At 38.4% G+C, this 23,625-nt stretch overlaps 2 long non-coding RNA genes across 2 annotated transcripts in view; both read left to right on the top strand.

Moving 5' to 3' along the window:
- Positions 1-23,329, top strand: part of LOC140514596 (uncharacterized) — a 128,564-nt gene extending 105,235 nt beyond the window's left edge. The window contains exon 3 of the long non-coding RNA XR_011970727.1: positions 22,908-23,329. This is a non-coding gene — a long non-coding RNA (uncharacterized lncRNA). The remainder of the gene's footprint in view (positions 1-22,907) is intronic.
- LOC140514595 (uncharacterized) lies at positions 4,156-7,247 on the top strand. Its single transcript, XR_011970726.1, has 3 exons — positions 4,156-4,244; positions 5,636-5,701; positions 7,165-7,247. It is a non-coding gene; the product is annotated as an uncharacterized lncRNA (long non-coding RNA).
- Positions 23,330-23,625: the final 296 nt, after the last annotated feature.

The raw sequence follows: 23,625 nt of genomic DNA, 5'->3' as shown, positions 1-23,625 counted from the left end.
TAGCATCTAAAAAAGGGAAATATTTATTACTAAACACTCCTTGATTATAAAGAATCATGGTGAGAAAGAGAGAGAGAGGGAGAGGGAGAGAGAGAGGGAGGGAGGGAAGGAGAGAGAGAGAGAGAGAGAGAGAGAGAGAGAGAGAGAGAGAGAGAGAGAGAGAGAGAGAGAGAAGGAGGGAGAGAGAGAGGGAGGGAGGGAGGGAGGGAGGGAGAGAGAGAGAGAGAGAGAGAGAGAGAGAGAGAGAGAGAGAGAGAGAGAGAGAGAGAGAGAGAGAGAGAGAGAGAGAGAAAGAGAAAAGGAGAGAGGGAGGCATGAGGGTGGGGGTGGGGGTGGGTAGTGAGGTTGACCAGGAGGCTAGTAAAAGTTTAGCCATGAAGTGACTAAGGGCATGCGCTAGGAAAGTGTTAGTGTCAGAAGACAGAAGAGAGCATATGTAAGCACTGTTACAAGGGGAGAATCAACAGTGTTTAGCAACAGTTTGGAGAGAGTGAGGAGTTGAAATTTGACATGTAGAGTCTGGTTGACTGGCAGGACTGTGGTGCCCTTGATAGTAATGGGAAATTGAAGGAGGCAATAGAGGGGAAAAAAGATTAATGAGTTTAATTTTGACCATGTTGAGTTAAAGATATATGCATGACATCTAGTTCAAGATGTCCAATAACCATTTTGAGATGGGAGACTGGAGGTCAGGAGGGGAGCTAGGACTACATAAATAGATCTGAGAATCACCTGGTCAGAGCAGATGATTGAATCTGTGGGAGCTAAGGAGATCACTGAGCAAAATAATTTAGAGGGGGAAGAAAAAAGAGTTCTTGGGAAACCCCCACAGTTAGTAGGAATGACCTGGATGAAGATCAAGATCAACCATAGAAGTCTGAGAAAAGATCAGAAAGGTAGGAGGAGAGCCTGGAGAGGATCAGTTTCATGAAAATCTAGAGAAAAGGAGAAGAGGTTGATGGATAGTATAATAGGCTACAAGGAAATCAAGAAGGATAGGGACAAAGCAATGAGTTTAGTGTCATGAAAAACTTGAGCTCATATCTTCCTTTAGATACTTACTAGCTATATGGTTATAGGCAAACCATTTAATGTCTTTCAGTCTTAGTTTGCTCATCAGGAAAATATACCTAATAATACTACCTACTTCACAGGCTTATTGTAAGAATCGGATGAAATAACCTCTGAAGTGCTTTGCAAACCTTAAAATGCTATAACAGTAGTGATAACTGTCATTATTAATATTCATCTAACATTCTCACTTTACAAATGAGGAAACTGAGACCCAGAGAGTTGAAGGGACTGGCCCAAAGTGAATGAAAAAAACATAATATCAAGAAAATCTTCCCAATAATTTAAACTACCCAAACAGGAAATGCACTGCCTAAAGAGGGGTAAGTTTTCCCTCAATGGGAGCTCTTCAAACAAAGGCTGGATGACCAGTTGTTAGGTGTGTTACATGGGAGATATCTTTCCTGTATAGGTTGGACTGCATGGCTTGTAGGCTCATGTGTCCAGAGCCAGGAGGGATCCCAGAGGGCATATAGTTCTACCCCTTCATTTTACTGATGAGGAAATGGAGCACACCGGAGAAGTGACTTACTCAAGGTCACATAGGCAATAAATGGCAGAGTTCAGCTGAGGTAGCTCCATGTGATTCTGTCACATAGTAAGTTGGAAGGAGAACTGAAATTTGAACCCAGGTCTTCTGACTTCCACCATAGCACACAGTTGCCAATGCCTTTTGAATATAATCTTCCTGTCTGCAATGGGGAACTTTTTCCCATATATGTGTAGCCATTTGTTATTGCAGTCTTAGAGCTCCCAAGAGGGCAGAGAAGTATAGATTTAATGACTGCTTTGAATATTTGACCTTCCAAGGACAAAGGAAGAATTTGAATACCATTAACATTTGGGGTCATATTCTAATTCACTTTTGTAGAAAGCAATGTCTTTTGACACACCAACCTGCTGTAGGACAGATTGTTGGGTATTTTCCAAGGTTGTGAAAGCTGAGGTTTTTTTTCCAGTATAGAAAGAGTTTAGCAAATAATAGGGGAAAAGAGTCAAAGAGCAGCGCAAATGGAGACTGAGGATCTAGGTTCAGATCTTGCCTTTGACATCTGTTTAGTGTTAGGCAACTCAATTAACTTTTCTGGGCCTCAGTTTCCCCATCTGTAAAATAAGGGGATTGGTTCTCTGAGTCCCATTCTAACTCTTGAAACTGTGATCCTATGAGTTATTTGAGTAGTTTCAAAAATAAAGAGGATTTACATGAAGGTCCTTTGCTCCCCAATTCTTAATCTTGATAGCCATTGAAAGGTCATAGTTAACCTTTAGTTGAATAATGAACATATAATGAGACATCTGATGTCACATAATGAAAAAGATTCCTTTAGTAACTAAGTTCCTACCTGATTGTATGCTTCAGGCACTAATACCTTACTTAGTAAGTTGCTTCTTCAGGTCATTAAATTCAAAAATTAGTATTTGGGGCATTTTTGTTGGGGGATTCCCATGCTTCTGCCCCATTTGTTCTGATTTAGAGATATCAAACTCAGAAGTTGTTGTACAAATTAAGTAAAAGAAATAGTTCCTTCCTTTGGGGAATGTATAGTTTCAAACTAGTAGCTTTATGAACCACAGACTTCTCTCAGAGTTATCACATATCACTGTTACTTCTACCCATGCACTAAATTTAATCCATTATATGTTTTGTTTTGGTTCATACTTGTGATTTCATTGGTGTAGGGAATTTCTCTTGGAAGAAAATCTCTCTACCAATGTGTAGATTCAGCTGTTCAGTCTCAGAGAGTTGCCTGCGGTACCAAGAGGTTAAGTGACTTGCCCAAGGCTGCATTATTATATTCTGTAAAGCATGCATTTGTTTAAAAAAATTTTATTGGTTACCATTTAGTTTCAAGATGGTGACCTAAGCTACATCTCAAACTAAAGGTCTCTCTGGGTATGCTTTATAAAGACATCAAATCTGACCCCAAAATTTCAATTTCTTCAAAAGTAATCAAACAATTAAGACGTGAAAAAGGAAGGAAGTAGCAAGTTGTGTTCTACTATGGCCAGTCATTTTGTTGTTTGAAATACAGAATAGAAAGAGTTCAGTGATCTAAGACTGTGAGAAGATCTGGAGTCAAGTGGGGAATATTGAAAAAGGAAACTTTTTAGCAGATACAAAAAGTTTTATGCCCTAAGCATTCACTCTTTTCCTACTTCAGTCTAACACTTTTTTGGTTGTCATGCAGTTAATAATTCCAAATACTATGGAATTTATTTTGATGTTGTTCTTGTTGATATAAAAATCTAGCATAATCTAGCATAGGGGTTGACAAATTATGTTTTTGTGTGACCTATGAGCTGAGATTGACTTTCATCCTTTAAAATAAAATTTTATTGAATTTAGAAATCTAAAACCATTCTTAACTTTTGGACCTTCCGAAGACAGGTAGTAGTCTAGATTTGACACTCAAGCTGCAGTTTGCCACCTCCTAGTTTAGTGCATTGCCCTGTTGAAGGGCTCCTGCCACAGCCACCCTGTGATGTGATGTGATGTGCAGGAGTAGATATGCCTGGGATTTGGGAAAGTGTGTATGGAATTTTCCTAATGGTCCTTGCTGCTGCTGCTGTGAGTACTCAGATAGATGTTAGGTTATAATTGCCCCAACTGACCCATAAGAGGCTCAGTAGCTGAGGGTGCTAGAGCTTGCACAGAGAAGGAAGGGAGTATGAGAGTGAGGGAGTATTACAGATAAATGGCTGTGTTGGAAACGAGCTCCACAATTGGATATTTCAGGGAGGGTGGGAATTGACCCATCTTCCCACCCTCTGACTGATTGATCTTTGGCTTCTTGGGGTTAGTCCCTTGGTCACCACTGTACCTTGACCTGTACTTTGGAGGTCACTGGTCTAGCTCAGTTATTCCCAATCTTTCTGAGTATGAGGATTTCTTTTTTAGTATTAAAAAATTTCTCAGACGCTTCCATATTAGCATTCATACTTTCAATCTTAGATTTAGGTCTAGACTTCTGGTATTTGGATTTGAACACAATATGCAAAGAATTTACCTTCACAAACATCTATTATGAGAAAGCATGAAGTATGTCACAGCTTCCCAAGGACCCTTTGGAGGTCTTCAGTCCACAGACTTTGAACCATTTATAACTTTGCAAAAGGTCTCAGGCTTCAAGTTAAGGGACCTGACTTCTGCCTCTCGAGCTCTTTGTCTTTGGGTAAGTCTTATAACTTTTCTGTGCCTCAGGTGTCTAATCTGTTAAGTACTGCCTTTGTTGTGTATGCAAAGGGGTTTAATGTGTATATATATATATATACAATATCCAATATATTCATATTATTTAGGTATAGTGAAATGAATTTCATCAGGCATAAGTCAAATATTGTCACCCAGAATGCCATTGCTGTGCAAATGACTACGTAACAAAAAAAATTTCCAAGCCTTAACCAGTGGTCCATTCATTTTAAGCAATAGTCAGTACAACAAGAATTCAGAATTCCAACACAACCAAATTACTCACTTTTTTGGAGATAATTTATTTTACTTTGTTTTGACATATAGGTCAACTAATAGAAATTGACTGAAATATAGAAAATGTACAGAAATATAGAAAATGAAACAAAAACTGAAAAATAGAAAAGTATAGAAAATATGAGTTTGAAAAATACATCATATAATTAGTTTTTCTTAATTCTTAACTAAATATTTTGATCAATAGTCTAAAGCTGCTTGATTCTTTATAATACTGAAAGTTAAAGGAACATTTAGAGGCAGCTCATAAAGTGGGATGAATATTCCATTCATTTTTATATCAGAGGACCTGGGTTTGAATCTCCTATCTACCATTTACTGAACATGTGACCATGGGCAAGTCATTTAAATCAACTTGGCCTTCATTTTTCTCATCTCTGTAATGAAGGAGTTGGACTATATTATCTCTAAGTTCTCTTCCAACTCTAAATCTACAAGCCTGTGACTTCTGCAAATTATATTTGGTCTTAGGATGGGTTGATTGCATTATTTCTTTGAGTACAAAAGAAGTTACAAAACCAAAGAACCAAAGACCTAGAGGTATGGCTGATCTTATTCTAAATATAACCTTTTACTCTTTATAAATTAGTCTAAATGCATACCTTGGGTGATATTCTAGTGTCAGATGTTGTTTTAATTATTTCTCTGTAAATTTAGGAATTAATACTCAGTTACCATATATTTCAAATTAAAATATATATACATGAATTCCACCACTTCTGCAGGTGGATTAAATTATGATTAAATCTGCAAAGTCAATCAGTAATTTTCAGGGAATTAATATGCCAGTATAAATGATTGATTTTGTTTCTGATAGGAGAAAGTTGATTAGTAGTTTACTGCCTGGGTCTTTGGTTAGGTTTAAATATCATTTGAAGCAAAAATGTTATAGTTCCCTTATAAGATGATTCTGTGACTTGAATCCTCCTTTAGAGCCTTCTCTTGACATGTATCAGGCATATTTTCATCTCTCTCTCTGTCCCGTGGTTTACGTTAGATCCTTTGTACTATTCAGTTATAGGTGGTTCCTTAGAGTTTATCAGTGTTTTAACCAATTCTCCCCTTTTACACACACAGAGAAAGATTCATTTCCGGTTGGTTCTTTAAGAAAATGACTAGGACTGTCTGGGGATTAGGTCCTGGGTGAGTAACTGAGAGGCTGTTGTTATTATTTGTCTAAGAGGACCATGGCATCAGGAAGGTGATACCATGACTTGCAAGTGAGTTGGATTTAAGTGTGGGAGAACTGTGCAAAGTCACCAGCCTCACTTTCTCCTCCAGAGCCATCTGGGTCATGGGCTACTCCAAGTTTAAAACTCCCAGCCTCTATCCTTTACATATGTGGCTATGTGGAATAGTTTCCTTTGCCCTAGATAAAGAGACCTTGATAGGAGATATGGTGCTAACCTCTTAAATCAGGATAGAGCTTTTTACAGAAGTATTTGGCTATGCTATGGGTTATATCACTATTACTGGATTAAACTGGGAATCCAACCACTACAAATATCATTTTTTTCTATAATATGATACATTCTACATTCTAAAAAAATTAACATACAGAGCCATAACTAGAAATTTTGGTGCCTGGGGCAAGCAGCACAAAACAATTCCTCAAAGCAACTTTGTGATTTGCCATGTAAGAATAATATGAGAAATAATGAAGACAAATTCAGGTGAAATGGTTACTATAATGTTTTATAAATGGATGTTACTAACATTGTTAATTGTTAGTAGCAATGTTTCTAATTTTGCCAAATTAGCGCTTTTAAGTAGGTGCTAACCACAGTTATCTCTGCATTGCTAAAGACATGAATGTGTTAATGTCTTCTAGATTTTTGTGTCCTTGCAAAAGTTCAGGGTTCTCTTGATTAATTACAGCTATATTAACTTACAGGAGAAATTTTAGGCCACCACCTGTTCATGAATTTAGGACTGAGGCAAAGGTCCAATGGAAGTTCTGACTTTGAAGTCAGACAATTGGATTCAAACTTGGCTCTACTACTTCTGACTTTGACCCCTTTCAGGCAAAAACCTCTAAGAAGCCTTACAGTTTAAAGTATATGATTGCTGGGCATGCTAGTGCACATCTGTGATCTCAGGGAGCCTTCAGGGAGGCCAAGTCTGGAGAATCTTTTGAGGTCAGAAATTCTGAACTACACTAGACCATGCCTAGCATGTATTTGTACTAAGGCATACAGTGAGCTCCTGGGAATGGGGAGTGGGCTAGTGGCACAAGGCAGCCTGAGGAGGGGTGAAACACCCCAGTTTGGAAATGGAGCAGGTCAAAGTTCTCATGTCAATCAGCAGTGGGATTGAGTCTTGTCGGAAGGCTCTGAACTTTCAGCCTGGAAGAGATGGAGAGACCCAATCTTGAAAAGATAAAAAGAAAAATAAATAAAATCCATAATCCTATATCTTGTAATACATCTGGATACAGCTGATCCATGTATTGGTTGAATTATTGAACTGAATAACTCCTTAATCTAAGATGCTCACTTCTACCCTCTTGGTCTTACCTACCATACATACCTAGGCAAAGGTCTTGTTTTAACCAGTTAGTCTATGTGCTTCTAATCAAATATATAATTAGATATATTTCTCCACAGACACCCTGAAGGCAGATTCTCAGTACAATTTGGTCTTCAAAGTGATTCACACTTCCTACTTAAGTCAAACTTCACAGAATCCCTGTGAAATCTGGAAGCTGGCATAACTCTTCTTCAACTTCAAACAAAAAACCCTCTTGTAATGATTCATTATAGCACAGAGGTGAGCTTGAAAGCTCTTGTCAGCAGAGGACAAGCTTTGACATTTCCTCCCAAGCTGAGAAGACGTTGAGGAAAGGACCAGTGAGGAATTAAAGACCAGACTGGCAAATTTTGGAGAGGTTCATCACAGCCCATTGGTTGGTCAACAAACTAACTTTTGGGTCATCTCAAATCATGAATACTTCTACCAGCATGTGAAGGGGTGTTACCTCATCTGCCATCCAGTGTGCCTCTGGGTACTGTCTGTCTGAGACAAGAAACAAGGAATTCAAATGTCCATGCTTTTGGACAAAATTTAGTCTTACCACTTTCTGGTCAGAGCTCATTCTGTACTGATATATATATATATTGTTGGGCAGTGGCTTAAATGCACTATTTTTAGTTTATTTCAAAATAAACCACCCACATTGAACCAATTTTTTTATTTTTTAAAATTATTTTATTTGTTTTCAGTTTTCTACAATCACTTCAATATATCTTAGATAGTTTCTCCCTCCCTCCTCCTCCTTCCTCCCTCCCTCTCCCCTCCCTCCCCGAGACAGCATGCAATCTTATATAGATTCTACACACACATTCCTATTTAGTACATTTTCACCTTAGTCATGTTGCATAGAAGAATTAAAATGAATGTAAGACACAATAAAACAAAACAAAGCATAACACAAGAGAAAATGATCTGCTTCATTCTGCAATCCAATTTCATAGTTCTTTCTCTGGTTGTGGAAGGCATTTTCCCACAAGAGTCCATTGGGAATGTTTTAGGTCCTTGCATTGCTGTGAAGAACTAAGTCTAACAAAAAAATTCCTTGCACACTGTGGTTGTTACTGTGTACAAAGTTCTTCTGATGCTGCTCCTTTCACTCAGCATCAGTTCATATAAGTCTTTCCAGGCCTCTCTGAAGTTTTCCTGTTCATCATTTCTTATAGCACAATAGTATTCCATTACATTCATATGCCACAACTTGTTCAGTCATTCCCCAATTGATGGGTATCCACTTGATTTCCAAATCTTGGCCACCTCAAAGAGCTGCTATAAATATTTTTGTGCATGTGGAACCCTTTCCCATTTTTATGATATCTTTGGGATATAGTCCTAGAAGTGATATTGCTGGGTTAAAGGGTATGTACATTTTTGTAGTCCTTTGGACATAGTTCCAAATTACTCTCCAGAATGGTTGGATCAGCTCATAGCTCCACCAACAATGAATTAAATAAATTTATCATCTTCCTGTTTTTTCATGTTAGCCAATCTGATAGGTATGATGTGGTACCTCAGAATTATTTTGATTTGCATCTCTCAGAACTAATATAGTTTTTTGAAAATTTTTTTTAAATGGGGCAATGCATTTTATTTCACAGAGTAATCCAGAAGAATGTAAGCTTTTTGAAAACAGTTACTGTTTTGTGTCTTTGGGTTCCCAGCAACTAGGGGAAGGTCCAGCACCAAGTATGTACTTAAGAAATGTGTGATGAATTGAATTTTAACAACTGTAGCCTACATTCAAGGTGACCATTGGACATACTATACTCTCAGAAGTAGCAGCAGCATGGTATATTGAGAGGAGAGGGGATTTGGAATGAAGCTGAGGACCCAGCACTTGGCGGATATTTAAGAAATATGTGATGAATTATTATTTTTTTAATCTACTATGGCCTGTATCCAAAGAGAAAACTGGATGGACTCTACTCTCAAAAGAGGCAACATGGCATAGTAGAAAAGAGAGTGGATTTGGAATAAAGAAAAGCCTGGGTGACTCAAGTACCACCTTCTACATGGAACATTTTTTGACCCCCTCCTCTACTCCCAGCTACTTGTGCGTTCACTTCTCTCCAAAGCACTTTATGTGTATTTTGTACCAACCTATATATGTACATATCACTATCCCCCAATAGAATGTAAGCTTCTTGAGGACAGGGATTGTTTTACTTTTGTCTTTGTATTGTCCATGCATAGTCCAGAGCCTGACAGAAAAGTTGAGTACTTGTTTAATTGAATATAGATTCAATTTACTACTTGTTTGATGTTTGGCAAGTTATTCCACTTCCCTCGGCCTCAGTTTCGTCACATGAGGTAACACATATATTTTTCAAATCTTGAAGGAATATAGAAATCCCAGTTATTGTTTAGTCTCTAATCTGATTAAAGACTTTTAAGGTTTTAAAATAGTACATTGCTAGAACTGCAGAGATTAAATACAGAGGAATAAAGATTATTCCTTATAAATGGAAACTGTTGATGATTCCTTCTATATTCCATCATTTTTATAGTATAGTAGGAAGAACATTGGACTAGGGCTCAAAAGACCTTATTCTATGGTGGCTTTACTCATAACTGTGTGTCACTTCTTTTCTGAGTTTCAATTTTTTTTCTGTCTAAAAAGAGAAGAGGTTAGACTAGATGATTATACAAGTCTCTTCTAGCACTAAAAATCTTGTGACTACATATTTAGTATCTTCTGTAACTTGTTGCAATCTCTGATGTCTATGGTCCCGACATGCAGTGAAAGAAGCAGAGATTTGTAAACTCCACCTCTGAATTCCAATTCCAGTTCTAGTGCCTTCTTTACATTGAAAACTTTCAGTTTATCCTGTATATATCTTCCTTGTCAATAGTTATTTGCATGTTGTTTCCCCCACTAGGTTGGAGTGATACCAGGACACTCTCAAGGTCTCTCTCAAGAACTTTGGATTTGATTGTGCAACATGGGAGACGCTGGCACAGGATCGGTCAGCATGGCACGCCCATATCTGAAAGGGCTCTGTGCTCTATGAGCAAAGCAGAATTGAGATAGCACAAAGTACATGTAGGATACGCAAATTTGGGGTATCCACCCCAAATGTTCACACAGGCTATCTGTGCCTAACCTGTGGTAGAGCATTCTGAGCTTGTATGGGTCTGATCAGCCATCGTCGGACACACTGAAACTTCACTTTATCATGGTGATGTCCTTTTGGTCCTCTTGGAAAACAAAGGACAACAACCTGGTTGTGAGCTCTTGAGAGAAGGGATTGTCTTTTTTTTGTTTGTTTTTGTTACCTTTCTTTATATGCTCAGGATTTGGCACTGTGCTTGGCACATAATCGGGACTCAATAAATATTTATTAATGGACGATATGCTGAGTGTCTCTGATTTGCTCAACCTCATCTCTGATCACATTCTGAGACAACAAGTACGTTTCCCATCTGTGGACTTCAATACCTGCTTCACTTTGGCCACATCCTACATAACTAGTCCTTACCCAGCACATTTCTAGCCATACTTCTCTCTATATCTGGCACTCAAATTGCCTTCTGTGGAGAGTGGCATCCTCCTAAACCATCAACCATCTTATCTGGTCCCAGTTCTTTCAAAACCAATTCTGCATTTAGCTCTACCATCTCTGAAGCTCCAGTGAAGAATGGAGGAGGGGAGGAGACCCCTTGTGTAGAGGACTTCCAGATGAGGAAACTCTCTCTGCCAGTGCAGGTTATCACCTTCCCCACAAATTACAGTTTTAAAGAATTACCCAGAGCATCAAGAGGTTAAGTGACATGCCCAGTGTCACACACCCAGTATATGCCAGAGGTCAGGCATGATCCACAACTTTCCTGGCTCCAGAACCAGCTCCCTATTCATTGTGCCATATTGCTTATGGACAGGTGTAACTGACAAAAACCATGGGAAGGCATTTAGCAAGGAAGAAGGAAGTAGTATAAGATGAATGAGACAATTCTTTGTACAATAGTACAATTCTTTCATTTTTTTTTTTAATAGATGAGGCAACTGAGACTTAGAGAATTCGAATAACTTGATCAAGGTCACATAAGTAGGATTCACACCCAAGCTCTCTCCTTAAAAATCTAGGGCTCTCTATAGTGGATCAGATCTGTAGCATTGGGTGTGATTTAGATATTACCCTTTCTTCCCCTCTCCCCCCATATAATCACGAAGATGGAGATTTCTCTTTTTCAGTCATGTTTGCTTATCACTTTGCATGATTTTTTTTGGGTCCAAATCAGAGACTTTTTTCTTCAGCATAAGGAACCATTAGTGAGGAAATTTTCTTTAGCAATACAAACAAGCAACTTTTCTACCACTTAGAGTATTAGAAAATTGTCTTAGGATGTTTTTAGCACTTTTTTCCACATGCAGTAGATTTTTAAAAAGGTTGTATTTTCTTCTAGTAAGTAGGTCAACTGCCATAGAAAGAAGATACTGAAACTTTTTTTTCAGTTTTTAACATTATTTATCTTCATTCAAATTGTTATTTGAGTTAAAGATATGTACATGCACTATTAATGGACCCAGCATGTTCACTAAAACAATTAAAAATATTTATGTAGATACTGTAACCATGAAGACAAATTTCTGCATTTTGCTTCTTCTAATTCCATGAAGCATTTTTTGGTCATGGATGACTGGACAAAGTTGGATACTCTGCTTATACTGGCAATTTAAGTGATTATGAACAACTGGGCTGATTTCCCACAAGCCTCTCTGTTCTACAAGGGTAAAATATTTATGCATGGTGATCAATTGGAGTGTGGTTTTAGTCCAGAGAGAAGGTTTTATAAATTTGAAACAATTTGGGTCACATGAAGAGATAAATTGTATTGAAATCAATGTGTTGGATGTTTGATTGTTTAGACGAACATAAAAGTTTGGTTTTATGGAGGATATTCGTTCATCAGTCATTTTATTTAACTATCTTCTTAAGTTAATTTGCTTCATGGATGTTTTGCACTTACATACACAAATAGGGATATATCTACTCGGGAACTTTGCATACTGTGAATTTAAAATATGTTGCCATTTATGATATGCATTATATATGGGTATTCATTTTTTAAGTTAAGCAACATATTTTCTTAAGCTCCGCTTAATTATGTTCGTTCCTTTGTAGGAATATTTCTCTCTGCTTTTCCTGCAATAAGAATAAGATTATTTTTACTATTTGTTATTATTAATTATTTTTATTGCTACGATTATTCATTATGTCTAAGAAATCTATAGGAGTATAGTTTTTGCAACTGTGCTAATGGATGACCTTTTATTTTTCTTTCTCTCTTTTTTTTGAAGGGGAAGGTTCAGATTTTGATCTTATCAATTTTGGGAACTGCTGGTATAGAGACTTGATTCCCTCATACAGATCAGCAAGTGGCCTGTAAAGTCTTATCATGCTACCTGAAGAACTAAGAGGCCAAGTGATTTTTCTCATGGTTAAATACCCAGGTCTTCCTGACTCCGAGGCTGGTGTTCTCCCCACTATACTAAAGCTGACTCTAATTTTTTTTTTAATTTATTTATTTGACATTCATTTTAACATAATTTTGGGTTCCAAATTTTCTCCCCTTTTGTCCCCTACCCCTACCCCAAAACACCAAGCATTCTATTTGCCCCTATCACCAATCTGCCCTCTCTTCTATCATCCCTCTCTGCCCTTGTCTCCATCTTCTCTTTTGTCCTGTAGGGCCAGATAACTTTCTATACCCCTTTACCTGTATGTCTTATTTCCTAGTGGCAAGAACATTACTCGACAGTTGTTCCTAACACTTTGAGTTCCAACTTCTTTACCTCCCTCCCTCCCCACCCCTTTGCTTTGGAAGGCAAGCAATTCAATATAGGCCAAATCTGTGTAGTTTTGCAAATGACTTCCATAATAGTTGTGTTGTATAAGGCTGACTATATTTCCCTCCATCCTATCCTGCCCCCCATTACTTCTATTCTCTTTTGATCCTGTCCCTCTCCATGAGTGTCGACCTCAAATTGCACCCTCCTCCCCATGCCCTCCCTTCCATCATCCCCCCCACCCTGCTTATCCCCTTATCCCCCACTTTCCTTTATTGTAAGATAGGTTTTCATACCAAAATGAGCATGCATTTTATTCCTTCCTTTAGTGGGATATGATGAGAGTAAACTTCATGTTTTTCTCTCACCTCCCCTCTTTATCCCTCCACTAATAAGTCTTTTGCTTGCCTCTTTTATGAGAGATAATTTGCCCCATTCCATTTCACCCTTTCTCCTCCCAATATATTTCTCTCTCACTGCTTGATTTCATTTTTTTAAGATATGATCCCATCCTCTTCAATTCACTCTGTGCACTCTGTCTCTATGTGTGTGTGTGTGTGTGTGTGTGTGTGTGTGTGTATGTATGTGTGTGTAATCCCACCCAGTACCCAGATACTGAAAAGTTTCAAGAGTTACAAATATTGTCTTTCCATGTAGGAATGTAAACAGTTCAACTTTAGTAAGTCCTTTATGACTTCTCTTTGCTGTTCACCTTTTCATGCTTCTCTTTATTTTTGTGTTTGAAAGTCAAATTTTCTTTTCAGCTCTGGTCTTTTCATCAAGAATGCTTGAAAGTCCTCAATTTCATTGAAAGACCATTTTTTCCCCTGAAGTACTATACTCAGTTTTGCTGGGTAGGTGATTCTTGGTTTTAGTCCTAGTTCCTTTGACTTCTGGAATATCCTATTCCATGCCCTTCGATCCCTTAATGTAGAAGCTGCTAGATCTTGCATTATCCTGATTGTATTTCCATAATACTTGAATTGTTTCTTTCTAGCTGCTTGCAATATTTTCTCCTTGACCAGGGAACTCTGGAATTTGGCCACAATGTTCCTAGGAGTTTCTCTTTTTGGATCTCTTTCAGGTGGTGTTCTGTGGATTCCTTGTATATTTATTTTGCCCTCTGGTTCTAGAATCTCAGGGCAGTTTTCCTTGATAATTTCATGAAAGATGATGTCTAGGCTCTTTTTTTGATCATGGCTTTCAGGTAGGCCCATAATTTTTAAATTGTCTCTCCTGGATCTATTTTGCAGGTCAGTTGTTTGTGCAATGAGATATTTCACATTATCTTCCATTTTTTCATTCTTTTGGTTTTGTTTTGTGATTTCTTGGTTTCTCATAAAGTCATTAGCCTGCATCTGTTCCATTCTAATTTTGAAAGAACTATTTTCTTCAGTGAGCTTTTGAATCTCCTTTTCCATTTGGCTAATTCTGCTTTTGAAAGCATTCTTCTCCTCATTGGCTTTTTGAACCTCTTTTGCCAATTGAGTTAGCCTGCTTTTCAAGGTGTTATTTTCTTCCGCATTTTTTTGGGTCTCCTTTAGCAGGGTGTTGACCTGCTGTTCATGCTTTGACTGCATATCTCTCATTTCTCTTCCCAGCTTTTCCTCCACCTCTCTGACTTGATTTTCAAAATCCTTTTTGAGCTCTTCCATGGCCTGAGCCCTCAGAATATTTAGTCTGGATGTTTGGGATACAGAGGCCTTGACTTCTATGTCTTTGCCTGATGGTAAGCATTGTTCTTCCTCATCAGGAGGGAAGGGAGGAAATGCCTGTTCACCAAGAAAGTAACCTTCTATAGTCTTATTTCTTTTCCCTTTTCTGGGCATTTTCCCAGCCAGTGACTTGACCTCTGAATATTCTCCTCACACCCACCTTGCCTCCTGATCCTCCCAGCCAGAGCTTGGGGTCTGAGATTCTAATGCTGCTTCCCAGTCTCAGGGCTTCTGCAGAGGCGGGGCTGCTATTCAGTGTGAGATTAAGTTCAGGTGCTCAGGTCAGGGCAGGGCCGCCTCTCAGGCTTAGTTCCCTCAGGGGGTTTATGCAGAGACCTTCAACAATGGATCCAGGCTCCTGCCTGCTTGGGGAGCCCTGGTCTGCCGCTGCGTCAGCTACTGCCTCCCAAGGGGGCCCGAGTCATGGGGGCACCCCACTCCCCTCTCGACCTGCCAAGAAGACCCTCTCACCGACCCCCGTCACCTGTGGGTGGAGGGACCCACACGGCCACTGGAGATCCTGTCCCTGAAGCCCGCTCAGATCTGTTCCTCTCGGTGCCGCGGCCGCAGCAGGGCTGGTCTGGTCTCTGCGTCTGCAGCATGACGGACCTTTTGTAAGAGGTTTGCAGGTCCCTCTGGAACAGAAATCTCCTTTGCTCCACTGTGTTGTGGCCTCTACTACTCCAGAATTCGCCGTGAGTTCCTTTTTACTGATGTTCTATGGGTTGTGGGTTCGGAGCTATGTGTATATGCATCTTTCTACTCCGCCATCTTGGCTCCGCCCCCCAAGCTGACTCTAATTTAAAGGCTAATAATATACAATAGAAAATAATTTACGTCAACAAAAATCTAGACACAAGGTTTGCACTTCTCTATTGAGTAATGTCTTTGTTTTCTAAGTGGATGGTAGATTTTTTCCCCTTCTGTTAAATTTATGAAATCCTTACCATTTCTTCTCTCTGTTTGATGTGTACTAGCTGATACATGATTCCCATAGCAAGTTCCTTTGCTTAGTCCTTAGATTATTTCAAAATATAGAGTGAGATAGAAAAAAATCAGTTCTATCTTTTTTTCCTCCCAAGAACAAATGATTTCCAATAAAACTAGTGTTTTCTTGTGACTCTTTTTCTCCTCTTTCCCATTTGACTTTTCCCTGTAAACCTTTGAAAGCTAGATTCGAAGCTCGTTGGCTCTCTGGAGCCTTCCCCAAACAAGTGAAAGGAGCAGTGAAATTACCCTCTGTATGTCTTTCTCCCACCAAATGGTATCTCTAGAAATTTATTTTTCTATTCACATCTATATGGATACAGATTAGCTTTGAACATACTAAACTTATCCATCTTTTGTCCCATGTAGATTCTAGGCTTAAGTTGGTAGTATGTTTCCATTTTTTGTAAATTTTATCTTTCATTCAAAAAATGTTTGTGCCATAATAATATTTACAGAGTAAAATAAATTACATTTATATAGCACTTGCTGCATAGCCCTTACGAAGCACCTTAATATCATAGGATCATGGATTTACAGCAAGAAAGTGACCTCTAGAGGTTATCTAGTCCAGCCACCTCATTGGACAGATGAGAAAGATTTAGAATGGAAGTGACTTACCTAAGGTCACATGGATAGTGGCAAAGTTGGGATTTAAATTCTGGTCCTCTGATAGCTCTTACATATGTGTCCCCTTCTGTTCCCCATAACAACTATGTTAGCTAGGGCAAAGTTGTTTTAATTAATCCCTTTTTGTAGAGGAAGAAACAGGTTCAAAAAGGGTAAGCAACTTGTTCAAGATGGCGCAGCTTCTGCGAAGTGGAGCTTTGGGACTTCAATGCAATTCTTTTGATTCAAAATCCAGAGATCTTTCTAGCATGTGAGGCTCTCTCAGTGACATGCTGAGTCCTGACTGTGAGAAGGACACCACACAGTGTTCCATAACCTCCTTCTTTAGCAGAGTGCCTATGGCAGTGTGCCATGAACCTAGTAGTCCAATACGCAGTAAACATTGGGGAATGACAAAGAAATGACCTTGTCAGAATCTGAATCAACCTGAGAAGTCTGAAACTTCTTTTTCTGATAAAATTGACTCTTTCATCATTTGATAGGAGTTTGAAGCTATACAAGCTGTATAGAGATAGATTTATTCGGAGAGGGAATGCTGGGAGCATTCTGTCCTTGAGGAATTTAGAGTTCTATGATCAGTGTAGATGTGACACATTATCTGAGGTGCTCTGTCACTTAAAAAAGATATGAATCACCATGAGCTGTCTAGGAAGCATCTCTAACACCTATCCATTTAGACCTCAGGATTCGCTTTTTACCAACACTGGAGGGACCATGGGAATCAGAGAGTCAGGGTTCTAGTCTCAGTTCTAGCACTAACTTTTGTCACTTTATCTCTGTGTGCTTCGGTTTCATCCTATGTAATCTGAAAACATTGGACCAGAAGATCTCTGAAGGTCCCTTTCAGTTGTGAAATTCTATAGGTTCTATGTCTCCCCAAAGATGAAATTAGGTTCTTTGGCAACAACATTAGATAAAACATTGTGGAAGTTGTGTTTATTCCAACAGCTATCAAGGATTTGCTAAGGTCTTTCAACATGAAGGGTGACCATCTGGACCTCATCTTTGCTGAGTTAGAAAGCTGATAGCTACAAAGGTCCTAATCTTTATAGGGTTTGATTTCTGGGTTTTATCAAGCAGAAACATTAGCCAGGGATACCATAAAATTTTCAATTCCCTCCTCCCCCCTGCATTGCCTCCATATTAGTAAAAATTCCATGATATCATTTCTACCTTCCTGATGGCTATGGTATGTAAGATCCTAAATCTCCTAAATAGGTCTTCCTCCCCTGTCAAGCATATTTTGGGGGATGGGCTGAAACTCATCTGGAATAGATGAAAAAGGAAAAGTTATTTAGACAGTAGGATACAGTGTAGAATGCTAGAAATCATGCTGCATGTAGAAACAGGAGAACCTGGGTATGATTATTACCTCTGTCCCTGGACAAGTTACTTGAACTTTCAGAACCTCTGTTTGCTCATCTATAAAATGGGGCTGATAGAAGTGCCTAGAGGATAGAGTGATACTGAGAATCAAAAGGTTCAATGTATGTCAGTTGCTTTGCAAACCTTAATGTACCAGATATATGTGACTCAGCATACAAGGAAGGCCCTTGTCAAAAAAAAAAAAAAAAGGATTTTTCATCAAACCTCATTGGGAACTTCAGCACCTCACTTTCTATGGACTTGCAGACAGAAAGAAAGTTAGTGCATTCACTTGAAGGTTGCCTAGGTCTTGATGAATTGCCATTAAAATCCAAGTGTTTAACTTGAGAGTATTAAGAATGAGCCTGTTTGTTGACTGGGGTGAAGGAGGATGTATAATGAAACTCATCTAATGAGGCTTTCTCTGAGCAGACGTGCCGTGACTAGAGGCGATTTCCATTTGTCTAGTGAGCTCTGCAGAGTTGCTCATAAGTAAAGAGATTTGTTGTAAACACATTATTTTCCAAAGGGCCTGTTCTGACAAAAGAATGGATTTGTAATTCTCCTGGCTGACCAAGAGAGGGCACTTGGAGCTTTTGAAATAGAGACAAGAGCGATGGTTTCTTTGAATCTAGTAGGTTCAGATTTTCTAAAGACCTTGTCCTGCTGCAGTGGAGAGAGAGCATCATGAGCTAAGGGTCTGTCCCTGGGAAGTGGCATTTTGCAAGTAAGAACACACACACACACACACACACACACACTTATTTACGAAGCAGAATGTACAGGGAAATCCTCTAAACTGAGTAATTCAGGTGCATCAGCATCTTTGTATTTTGAATATATTTGCTTTTCCTTTATGGGTTGCTGTTGTCTTGGTTCAGAGTATCTACTAGAAACAGCAGAAGTGAAACCAGTATAGCTAAAGTGAAATCACCTGTTTTTATAGACACTCCAAAATTTGATTTTATGTTTGTGAAGTCAAAATCTAATAAAAAGGATTGGTTTGGGGATATCTTCTTTCTCTCATGTCCCCTTATAGACCTGATGTCCACTTAGCTGTATCAGAGCCTTCTGCCAATTGTCAAAATTTTGCAGCTGGTGAGGAAGAGGAGTGTGAAAATAAAATCTTTGAATTTAATGCACATGCTAAAGATGAGTATGTAGGATTGGTTCAAACAAAAAAAATTTAAAAATATTGTGGGGAATGAGTGTGTAGTGCCTTGCGCTTCAAGGGAAATGTTGCCAAGAGGCATGAATGAACCTTGGGAAGTATAGAATTCTATAACGATTTTCATTCATCCTTCATATGAAAATAATGTAGTGGCCAGAACATGTGTTAGAAATGTAGAGATGGAAAACAATTTAACTCCTCTGTGCCTCAGTTTCCTCATAAGCAATGAGAAAAAAAATAATTGTCTCTTGCTGCTTCACTAGGATCTGTGGGAAGGTCAGTCGCACCAATAAAATGCTTCAGCTGAGGCAAAAAATGTGATATTTGCTGAGAAAATAAACTGTTTTCTGGTGATCTCTTAACTAGGCTTCTCAGCTAACTCTTCTGAACATCTACAGGGATAATCAATGATGTTTAAAGAGATGACTCCGAGGCTTTGCATCATCCTGTAGGATTGTATGACTCATCAAAATAAGATTAAGTGAGACACAGTAGAATTTTAGTGCTATGTGCTTCTCACCCTATTCCAATTCCTTAAAAAACTAACATGTCATATATAATATGTGGCAGCTTTCTATTAACTATCATATTTGACTTTCCAAAATGCTGTTCCTACTTCAAATTATAATTTATTGTATTTTTTTTCACATTTTTGATGACAATTTGCATAGAATTATTCCTTGTGATAGTCTTTCAATTCACAGATGAATTGGGCTAGTACAAGGATATGTAAAATGTAATCAACTTTAAGGTCAGGATCCTAAACCAAGTTCAAGTTCCCAGTGCTTTCTCACCACCACCAAGCCATCCAGTTAATATCTAAGCAACATCTGCTCTATTGTTTTTCATTGGATTTTTGATTTGCACATATGATAGTCATTAATTCTCTTAAAAATGTCTAATCATAAAATACTTATTTAGTCCATAAGCAGGAGTTAAAATCATTTATTGTTCTAGGTAGAATTAAAAAAGGATTGGTTGTAATTATAAATTAAGGAAACTAGAAAAAGAGGACAACACAACCAGGAATTCAGTACATTGATTTTTGTGTTTTGTTACCTGTATGGCCTTCAGCAAATATCTGCATCTTTTCTGCTGGCCTCAGTTTCCTCATCGATGAAACAGGGCATTGGTGAATTCTCTAAAAATGTTTTTAGCTTTAAATAATTGTCTCGTATTTTTTTATCTGGTCTAATCCCCATTGGTACATTCTAACACATTATTCTAGCTCAAGAAAATATGGATGCTAAAATATTTGGGAAATATTTAACCATTTATTATAGATTCATAATAATAGCTAAGACTCCTATAATCCCATAAGACTTAAAGGTCCTTGAATGAGAATCTCATTGATGCTCTGAGGATGCTCTGAAGCAGTCAGCTAGGTGGCATAATGGTTAGAGAGCTGGATATGGAGTCTGAAAGATCTGTTTTCAAACAGTCTGGTCACCAATGTGCTTTAGTTAAGTCACTTAGCCTTCTTCTTAAGCTCCAGTTAAGCACCAATAAAATGAAGATTATGCCAGTACCTACCTCCCAAAGTGGTGTTGAGGATCAATTGAGATAATATTTATAAAGTTCTTTGCAAACTTTAAAGTGTCATATGAATATTAGCTATTACTGTGAGCCACGACAAGTTATCATTTCCATTTTACAGAAGAAATAGGTCAAAAGAGGTTTAGTCCTCACAGAGGAAGTACTGATCTTCCCTGAACACCCCCTATACCCTTGATTGATTCAGAGCTAGAAAGGACTGCAGAAGACATCTAATCTTGTCTCTCACTTTACAAATGTGGAAACTGAGGCTCAAGGAATAGCTTGCCCTAGTGTACATGCTAACAAGTGTCAGAGTTGGGATTTGAATTGGGCTAACAGGTCTTTGTAATATTAATTATGTTAATGAGAGTTAAAGATCTCCCCCATTCATTAATGGGTTTGCCCATTAAGGGGATCTTGATTGAGTAGGAAGGCACACATCTTTTCTTAATTTCTAATGAGGCACTGGTTCTCAAGGGTTGCGATGCTCTCCGGCTCTGAAAAGTGTACATATATTCTGAGGTGAGGTTTTGGGGCTTATTCTTTGGAAGTGTTTATTTGGCCAGATGAGACTCTGGGTAACCTCTAAGGATCCCCCATCTTTGAAAACCCAGATGTTCGTGCTTCTCTCTCTGGTAATTATGGTCAGACAGTTGGATCTGTCTGTTGATCTGTGCTGTATGGTTAGACAGTTGGAAGCCCTATCTGTTGGTCTTTCTGTTTGTAATTTCTGTCTGTATTGTCCCTGAAGTTTAGAGTGTTGAATTTTCCCCCTGAACTAAGTGAGAGCTATAGGTGCTTGATTAAAGTAGATTGTTGATCTCTCAAAATTTCCTTTTAGAAAAGCACATCTAAGAACCTGTACAGCAGACCCTCCTGTGTATGTCAGAGTCCTTGCTGTTACAGTCCTCTGATTCCACAGTCAGTGTTCTTTTGAGTAGATTCCCTTTGTTTCCTTGTGCTTGCATAAACTTATACTACTTGTTTTTATATTTTTATAGTTCTGTGTTTTTTAAATGACTTACTAATAAGAGACTTGGTGAATTCCTTCCTCTTTCCCAGCAAGAAAATTCCATGTTCTCTAGCTGTTCTTCACAAAGTCTTTCTAATGCTTGTTTCATTCTGTCCCTTTTCCATCTCCACTACTTGACAAGGGAATAGAGGAAGTTACGTCGTTTCAGTGGTTGAAATAAAGAAGCAGGAGGGGATGGATCTTTTGGTAATGAAATGCAATTAATGAATACAATTAACCAATAAACATTTATTGAGTACCTACTATGTGTCAGGCACTGTGCTAAGCACTAAGGATACAAAAGAAAGGCAAAAGGCAGTCCCTGCCCTCAAGGAGCTTACAATTAAATGGGGGAGACAGCAAGCAAACACCCACATCTATATCTATATCCATGTCTATATCTACATCAACATACAAGATAAATAAGAAATAATTAGCAGAGAGAAGACATTAAGAATTAAGAAGGTTTGGGGAAAGCTTTTTATAAAAGATGGGATTTTAGTTGGAACTTAAAGGATGACAGGGAAATCAGTAGGTAGAGTTGAGGAGAGAGAGTATTCCAGGAATGGAGGACAACCAGAGAAAATTCCCAGAGCCAAGAGATGGAGTATCTTTTTTATGGAGCAGCCATGAATTTAACTACTGCTAAACGCAGGAAACAAGTACGTTGAAAATCTCTGAAATCTACTTTCTTCTGTGGCCAGTGTGTGGTAAAGAAAGGGTAAGAGAGTCTGACAAGTAATTTGGGGTAAGTTACCAGTGTTTGATGAGCACCAGTTCCAAGAATGGGTTGTACAAGTTGACTTTCAGAATGACAAAAATGGAGGAAGTGTAGTCATCCCTGTCACCTGTGATACAAAGTGTTTCAGTGGATGGCACAGTAGATAAAAGGCTGAGCCTGGAGTCAGGAAGATCATAATTCCAATCTGGCCTCAGATATTCACTAACTGCATGACCCTGCCAAGTCATTTAACCTTTGTTTGCCTCAATTTCCTCATCTGTAAAATGAGGATAAAAATAGTACCTCCCTCTCAGAGCTGTTGTATCAAATAAGATATTTGCAAAGTGCTTGGCACATAGTAAGTACTACAAAAATGTTGGCTGCACTTATTATTATTAATTAATTAATTAGTTAATTACTGAACAACTGCTACTCATGGGGAGTCAAGCTAGCCAAATCAAAGCAGAGACGATGGCCCAGGACCTGGAGCCCAATGAGGGACAGGGGAGATTCAGCACAGTAATTTCCTTAGCCAATGCTTTGCCCCCCCCCCCACCTATTTAGTACCCATAGCTGCTAAAAGCCCAGAAAATTCTCACTCTCAAAGTCTTTGCTGCCTCCAGTGATTCAACATCAAAAACAGATGAGATTTTATCAATCAAAAAATGCCTCATCTTTCCTCCACCAATCTCTGTCCGTCCCTCTCCTATACTCCCTCCCTCTCCCACGGCTCTGCTCACACTCTTTCTTCTTTGTCTAGTCTCCTTAGACGTGGGTAACAGGGTTTGGACTGCCTTCAGTCATTTTTTCCCATTAGGCTCCACTTTTTTACTTCGATTTCATCACATGGTGACTGCAAATGATCCCTACTTGTCTCCTTCTATTCTGTCTCCAGCATTCCATGCATCTCCTGTCCCAAGTGATCCAGGGCAAAATCTGACATCTGGAAAAATGGTATTGGATGACCCTCTTCTGGAATTCCCATACATCTCTTCATAGAATCAGGCAAGAAATGAAAAATATTTGAAGAAAAGAAAACAAATGAGAAGTGAATTAAACCTCAAAAGTTTACTTTAGTTTGAGTTATTGCCTGACCCTTTTGAACCTTCTGAACAAAACTGCTATTAGAAACAAGTCCTGTTATCCCCATATATGTGCTGTCACCATGTAAATGACTCCATGAAATTCATAGGCTGGCTTTCTATTACATGGAGCTTTATATAGCTGAATGGAATAGTTTCCAGAGTTTTCTTTGAGTTGTGGGAGAGAGACTGTGGATCAGAGCATCATCAATAAATCCTGTGACATTAATTCTAATTCTCTGTTTGAAACTGTTTTACTTAAAAAATCTTTTATTTTTTTAAAAAATCTTTTCTTATATAACCTGTTATAATGTTTAGAGAATTTACTCAAAATGTGCTCTGGATAATCACGAAAAGCTGCCAGACATCCACTCACACACATATGTAGCACATATGTAGAATGTATATATCACATCTATGTTTGTATATACACACATTTAACTCAATAAGTATTTATTGAGCACCTAATATGTGACAGGTATCGTCTTAAGTGTTAGGGATACAAATAAGAAAAATAAACATAGTCACTAC

This window comes from Notamacropus eugenii, chromosome 7 (assembly GCF_028372415.1).
Source record: "Notamacropus eugenii isolate mMacEug1 chromosome 7, mMacEug1.pri_v2, whole genome shotgun sequence".
Taxonomy (NCBI): domain Eukaryota; kingdom Metazoa; phylum Chordata; class Mammalia; order Diprotodontia; family Macropodidae; genus Notamacropus; species Notamacropus eugenii.
This window is presented reverse-complemented; position numbering and strand designations above follow the sequence as displayed.